Here is a 7,092-nt window from a genome sequence, read left to right as displayed (position 1 = left end):
TCGTTGTTCATGCATTGGTATTTATATATTATGAAAAGGTGGAGTTAACGTTATTGTGCCTCCTTTTACAACTGGTAAATTGTTTACGTCAGTGACTCAGTTGTGGAATTTCTCGCAGTTAGTTTGCCCGACACGGTGTTTTTGTACAATACTGGTCAATAAAATTGCTACACGAAGAAGAAATGCAGATAATAAACGGGCATTCATTAGAAAAATATATTATGCTAGAATTGGCATGTGATCACATTTTTACGGATTTTGGGTGCATAGTTCCCGAGAAAACAGTACCCAGAACAACCGCCCCTGCCAGTAATAACGGCATCGCATCGATACGCCTGAAATGCAGATAATAAACGGGCATTCATTAGAAAAATATATTATACTAGAATTGGCATGTGATCACATTTTTACGGATTTTGGGTGCATAGTTCCCGAGAAAACAGTACCCAGAACAACCGCCCCTGCCAGTAATAACGGCATCGCATCGATACGCCTGGGCATTCAGTCAAACAGAGCTAGGATGAAGAAATGCAGATGATAAACGGGCATTCATTAGAAAAATATATTATACTAGAATTGGCATGTGATCACATTTTTACGGATTTTGGGTGCATAGTTCCCGAGAAAACAGTACCCAGAACAACCGCCTCTGCCAGTAATAACGGCATCGATACGCTTGGGCATTCAGTCAAACAGAGCTAGGATGGAAATGCAGATGATAAACGGGCATTCATTAGAAAAATATATTATACTACAATTGTGATCACATTTTTACGGATTTTGGGTGCATAGATCCTGAGAAATCAGTACCCAGAACAACCGCCTCTGCCAGTAATAACGGCATCGATACGCCTGGGCATTCAGTCAAACAGAGCTAGGATGGAAATGCAGATGATAAACGGGCATTGATTAGAAAAATATATTATACTACAATTGTGATCACATTTTTACGGATTTTGGGTGCATAGATCCTGAGAAATCAGTACCCAGAACAACCGCCTCTGCCAGTAATAACGGCCTCGATACGCCTGGGCATTCAGTCAAACAGAGCTAGGATGGCGTCTACAGGTACAGCTGCCCATGCAGCTTCAACACGATACCACAGTTCATCAAAAGTAGTGACTGGCGTATTGTGACGAGCCAGTTGCTCGGCCACCATTGGCCAGACGCTTTCAGTTGGTGAGAGATCTGGAGAATGTGCTGGCCAGGGCAGCAGTCGAACATTTTCTGTATCCAGAAAGGCCCGTGTAGGACCCGCAACATGCGGTCGTGCATTATCCTGCTGAAATGTGGGGTTTCGCAGGGATCGAATGAAGGGTAGAGCCACGGGTCGTAACATATCTGAAATGTAACGTCCACTATTTAGAGTGCCGTCAATGTGAACAAGAGGTGACCGAGACGTGTAACCGATGGCACCCCATACCATCACGTCAGGTGATACGCCAGTATGGCGATGACGAATACATGCTTCGAATGTGCGTTCACCGTGATGTCGCCAAACACGGATGCGACCATCATGATGCTGTAAACGTTTTGCCATTCGTGCACCCAGGTTCGTCGTCGAGTACACCATCACAGGAGCTCCTGTCTGTGATGCAGTGTCAAGGGTAACCGCAGCCATGGTGTCCGAGTTGATAGTCCACGCTGCTGCAAACGTCGTCGAACTGTTCGTAGCCGGCCGGTGTGGCCGTGCGGTTCTAGGCGCTTCAGTTTGGAACCGCGTGACCGCTACGGTCGCAGGTTCGAATCTTGCCTTGGGTATGGATGTGTGTGATGTCCTTAGGTTAGTTAGGTTTAAGTAGTTCTAAGTTCTAGGGGACTGATGACCTCAGAAGTTAAGTCCCATAGTGCTCAGAGCCATTTGAACCATTTTGTATTAAAACACACCACCATTCGCCTATTGTCGGCAGGCACTCCTCAAGGATGGGTGTTTTTTCCCATCCTTTTTAATATCTATGTGATGACATGCCAGTTATCCCCGAGTGCCACCTAGCACAATGTGCCGGCGACTCAGCACTATATAACCCTGGCTGACCAGGGCTTTGTACCCACTCTTCCGCAGTTGGGAATTTAACCTGCATACCGAGCTCCGCATCTACTGTATGCGTCTGGCGCACGGGCCACGATGAGTGTGGCCAGGATGCGGACGTCGCAGCGCCTGCAGAGCGAGGTGCTCAGGTGGAGCCTGCACGCCCCGCCACTCACGAGAATTGTCACTCTCTGCGAGGAAGCGGATATCGTCCCCCTCAAGACGATAATACGCGACAACTCGCGGACGCCCCTTGAGAAAGTGGATGCCCTGCGGGACTCTGTCCGTGGTTTACGCCACACTTCCTCGCCGCCGGCATCGACATCCGGTTCCCCTAACCATCCTAGAGGAATCGGATTCCGACCGTGGCTAACGATAGGCCTGGCACGCCCACCACGGATGCATCCTTTGGCAAGCACTCGACCAGTGTTTTTCTCGGGACCCTTTGGTGCGAGGTATTCGAGATGCTGTTTTTGCTCTCGCCGAGTGTGGTCGTTCAGCGACGTTTGTGTGGACCGCGGGCCACATCGGCATTCCAGGAAACGAACGTGTCGATCGGTTGGCCAAGCAGGCCACCACTTCGCCACCCCTGGAGCTCGGTCTCGTGGAAAGAGACCTCCGGTCAGCCCTACATCGCAAGGTCCGCGATGTCTGGAGCTCTGAATGGTCTGCCTTAAACACGCCAAATAAGCTCCGCACGGTCAAGTCGTCCACGGCCGTACGGGACTCGTCCTTGAGGGTCACGCGTAGGGACTCAGTTGCTCTCTGCCGTCTCCGAACTGGACACACGCGGTTGAACCACAGCTATCTCCTTCGCCGTGAGAACCCGCCCAAGTGCCGCTGTGATGCAGGGCTGACAGTGGTCCATCTTCTGACGGACTGCCCCCTTGTGGCAGTCCTTTAATTTACCAGCTGCACTTCCTTTAATTCTAGGTGACGATGCCTCTGTAGCTGACTCAGTTTTACGTTTTATCCGTGCAGCTGGGTTTTATCACTCGCTCTAGTGTGGGCGCTCTCCCACGATTTCTCAGGCTGCACCCACTCCAGCGACTTTTAATTGTGACGTGGATACCAAAATAGTGTCTTTTATGGTAACAAGTTGTGTTGGTACCTCTATCAGCGCTTTCCAGCTGGAGGTTCTTCGTTTGTAGTTGAGTGGTTGACCTTTTACCTGATCCATCAACCACAGTAGTCTGTTTTACTCTAGTCAACTATTTGCTCTGCTCCTTTTAAGTATCCTCTATTTTGTGTTATTGCGGTGTTCATTTTAGCTCTGTACCCTGTGGTGTTCCCTCCCTCTGGGTGCAGAGGTTACGCTTTTACTGTATAGGCGTTTTACAAGTATGTCTGTTTGGAACTGGGGACTGATGACCACGATGTTTAGCCCCCATCAAACCCCAAAACCAACCAACTAACCATCGTTTGGCGGGACTAGCCCCCATTCTAGGTCCAATACTTTCCCATCCCACGTGCCGACGCTGGGATGAATGTTGCTGCCTGACTGATGCAGTACCGTCACCGTCGGAGGGTGGTACGGGACTGCGAGTCCCACCGCCACACCTCCAGAGTGTACTGCAGTGACGCAGTGTCACTGCCCTGTGGGTAGATTTACTGCCTCACTAACACAGTTAGACCGCAAAAGACCGGTGACGCTGTATTGTAACCACAAATAAACCAACAAACAAATTACCAGGTATGTGACTGTAATTCTTCTCTTCTCTCTTCTTCTTCTTCTTCTTCTTCTTCTTCTTCCTTAGCGTTTGTCCAGCGTGCTGGCGGGGTCCGCTGTTTTGGCTCGTTGTCGCCACAGCTTGCGATCTCGTGCCTGATCTACATCTACATTTATACTCCGCAAGCCACCCAACGGTGTGTGGCGGAGGGCACTTCACGTGCTACTGTCATTACCTCCCTTTCCTGTTCCAGTCGCGTATGGTTCGCGGGAAGAACGACTGCCGGAAAGCCTCCGTGCGCGCTCGAATCTCTCTAATTTTACATTCGTGATCTCCTCGGGAGGTATAAGTAGGGGGAAGCAATATATTCGATACCTCATCTAGAAACGCACCCTCTCGATACCTGGACAGCAAGCTACACCGCAATGCAGAGCGCCTCTCTTGCAGAGTCTGCCACTCGAGTTTGCTAAACATCTCCGTAACGCTATCACGCTTACCAAATACCCCTGTGACGAAACGCGCCGCTCTTCTTTGGATCTACCCTCTCCCCTCTGTCGACCCGACCTGGTACGGATCCCACACTGATGAGCAATACTCAAGCATAGGTCGAACGAGTGTTTTGTAAGCCACCTCCTTTGTTGATGGACTGCATTTTTTAAGGACTCTCCCAATGAATCTCAATGGCGCCCGCCTTACCAACAATTAATTTTATATGATCATTCCACTTCACATCGTTCTGCAGGCATACTCCCAGATATGTTACAGAAGTGACTGCTACCAGTGTTTGTTCCGCTATCACATAATCATACAATAAAGGATCCAACGTGAAGGCCTGAGACCTTGAGCTCTTCGTGGAGGGTGTCGAGCCACCGCTCTTTGGTCGTCCTGCTAGCCGTCTCCCATTTAGACTTAGACTGAAAATAGTCTTTGCCACTGTTGTCTCGTCTGCTCTGAGGACACGTCCCTACCAACATAGGCGGCTTTCCTCATTTTGTCAATTATTGGTGCAACACCGTATAGCCTGCGAACTTCGTTATTTGTAACGTGGTCATGCAGTGTTAATCCCTATGTCCACCTAAGCATTTCCGCCTCCATAGCAGCGAGTCTTTGCTCTCCTTCCCTTGTTGAAGGCCAGCGTTCAGCCCCACGCAATGCAGTCCGACCCACCTAACGAGCTCTTGACGCACTCCGTGCTCTCGCAGGGCAAACCGAATTAATTCGTGTCGCACTCGCTCAAAGGCCTGTTCGAGATCGAGAAAGGCGAAGAGTAGATGTTTCGTCTTCTCACTGTGCTTTTCGATAAGCTAGAGAGCTGCGTGTGACTTGTAACCTCCCAACAGTAAAAAATATAATCTCCCAACATAAAAAAATATATTTATAATAACCGTCCAACAGTAAAAAATGTAATTATATAATTCATTTACATTCAGCATAACCTACCAACAGATAAATTCTGTAACCTACCAATAATAAAATGTGACTAACCTCCTAATAAAAAATGTGACTCATATGTAACCTTTCAAAAATTAACTGTCTGTGATTTTAAACACGTAAATTTGGACTCCAGCAGTGCTGCGTCATGGCCCTGAAAGATCATTCTGAATAAATTGAAAATCCCTACCTCAATAAGGTCGCCGGATAACGCGTATATACACTCCTGGAAATGGAAAAAAGAACACATTGACACCGGTGTGTCAGACCCACCATACTTGCTCCGGACACAGCGAGAGGGCTGTACAAGCAATGATCACACGCACGGCACAGCGGACACACCAGGAACCGCGGTGTTGGCCGTCGAATGGCGCTAGCTGCGCAGCATCTGTGCACCGCCACCGTCAGTGTCAGCCAGTTTGCCGTGGCATACGGAGCTCCACCGCAGTCTTTAACACTGGTAGCATGCCGCGACAGCGTGGACGTGAACCGTATGTGCAGTTGACGGACTTTGAGCGAGGGCGTATAGTGGGCATGCGGGAGGCCGGGTGGACGTACCGCCGAATTGCTCAACACGTGGGGCGTGAGGTCTCCACAGTACATCGATGTTGTCGCCAGTGGTCGGCGGAAGGTGCACGTGCCCGTCGACCTGGGACCGGACCGCAGCGACGCACGGATGCACGCCAAGACCGTAGGATCCTACGCAGTGCCGTAGGGGACCGCACCGCCACTTCCCAGCAAATTAGGGACACTGTTGCTCCTGGGGTATCGGCGAGGACCATTCGCAACCGTCTCCATGAAGCTGGGCTACGGTCCTGCACACCGTTAGGCCGTCTTCCGCTCACGCCCCAACATCGTGCAGCCCGCCTCCAGTGGTGTCGTGACAGGCATGAATGGAGGGACGAATGGAGACGTGTCGTCTTCAGCGATGAGAGTCGCTTCTGCCTTGGTGCCAATGATGGTCGTATGCGTGTTTGTCGCCGTGCAGGTGAGCGCCACAATCAGGACTGCATACGACCGAGGCACACAGGGTCAACACCCGGCATCATGGTGTGGGGAGCGATCTCCTACACTGGCCGTACACCACTGGTGATCGTCGAGGGGACACTGAATAGTGCACGGTACATCCAAACCGTCATCGAACCCATCGTTCTACCATTCCTAGACCGGCAAGGGAACTTGCTGTTCCAACAGGACAATGCACGTCCGCATGTATCCCGTGCCACCCAACGTGCTCTAGAAGGTGTAAGTCAACTACCCTGGCCAGCAAGATCTCCGGATCTGTCCCCCATTGAGCATGTTTGGGACTGGATGAAGCGTCGTCTCACGCGGTCTGCACGTCCAGCACGAACGCTGGTCCAACTGAGGCGCCAGGTGGAAATGGCATGGCAAGCCGTTCCACAGGACTACATCCAGCATCTCTACGATCGTCTCCATGGGAGAATAGCAGCCTGCATTGCTGCGAAAGGTGGATATACACTGTACTAGTGCCGACATTGTGCATGCTCTGTTGCCTGTGTCTATGTGCCTGTGGTTCTGTCAGTGTGATCATGTGATGTATCTGACCCCAGGAATGTGTCAATAAAGTTTCCCCTTCCTGGGACAATGAATTCACGGTGTTCTTATTTCAATTTCCAGGAGTGTATATATATATATATATATATATATATATATATATATATATATATATATATATATGCTTCTGTAAGAAATTTTTCTGGCACAGCCCAGTGCAGTGCTGGCCGATAGATTTGTCAGGTTTAAAAAGAACAACTGATTTTTCTTTACCGTAATCTGGATGACCACGGATTGGAGAAATTAGTAAATTCTTTAAATTGAGATGAATTATCGTCAAAAGTTAATTTTTATAAGAAAGATTATTATTAAGAGATTTTTTTAAATACATTTACATGGGACTTGACATAACAATAGTACATATGTGCGAGTCTGCTTTTACCTTAT

Source organism: Schistocerca serialis, chromosome 2 (genome assembly GCF_023864345.2).
Source record: "Schistocerca serialis cubense isolate TAMUIC-IGC-003099 chromosome 2, iqSchSeri2.2, whole genome shotgun sequence".
Lineage (NCBI taxonomy): Eukaryota > Metazoa > Arthropoda > Insecta > Orthoptera > Acrididae > Schistocerca > Schistocerca serialis.
The sequence above is the reverse complement of the archived record's forward strand: the minus strand, read 5'-3'. Positions refer to the sequence as shown.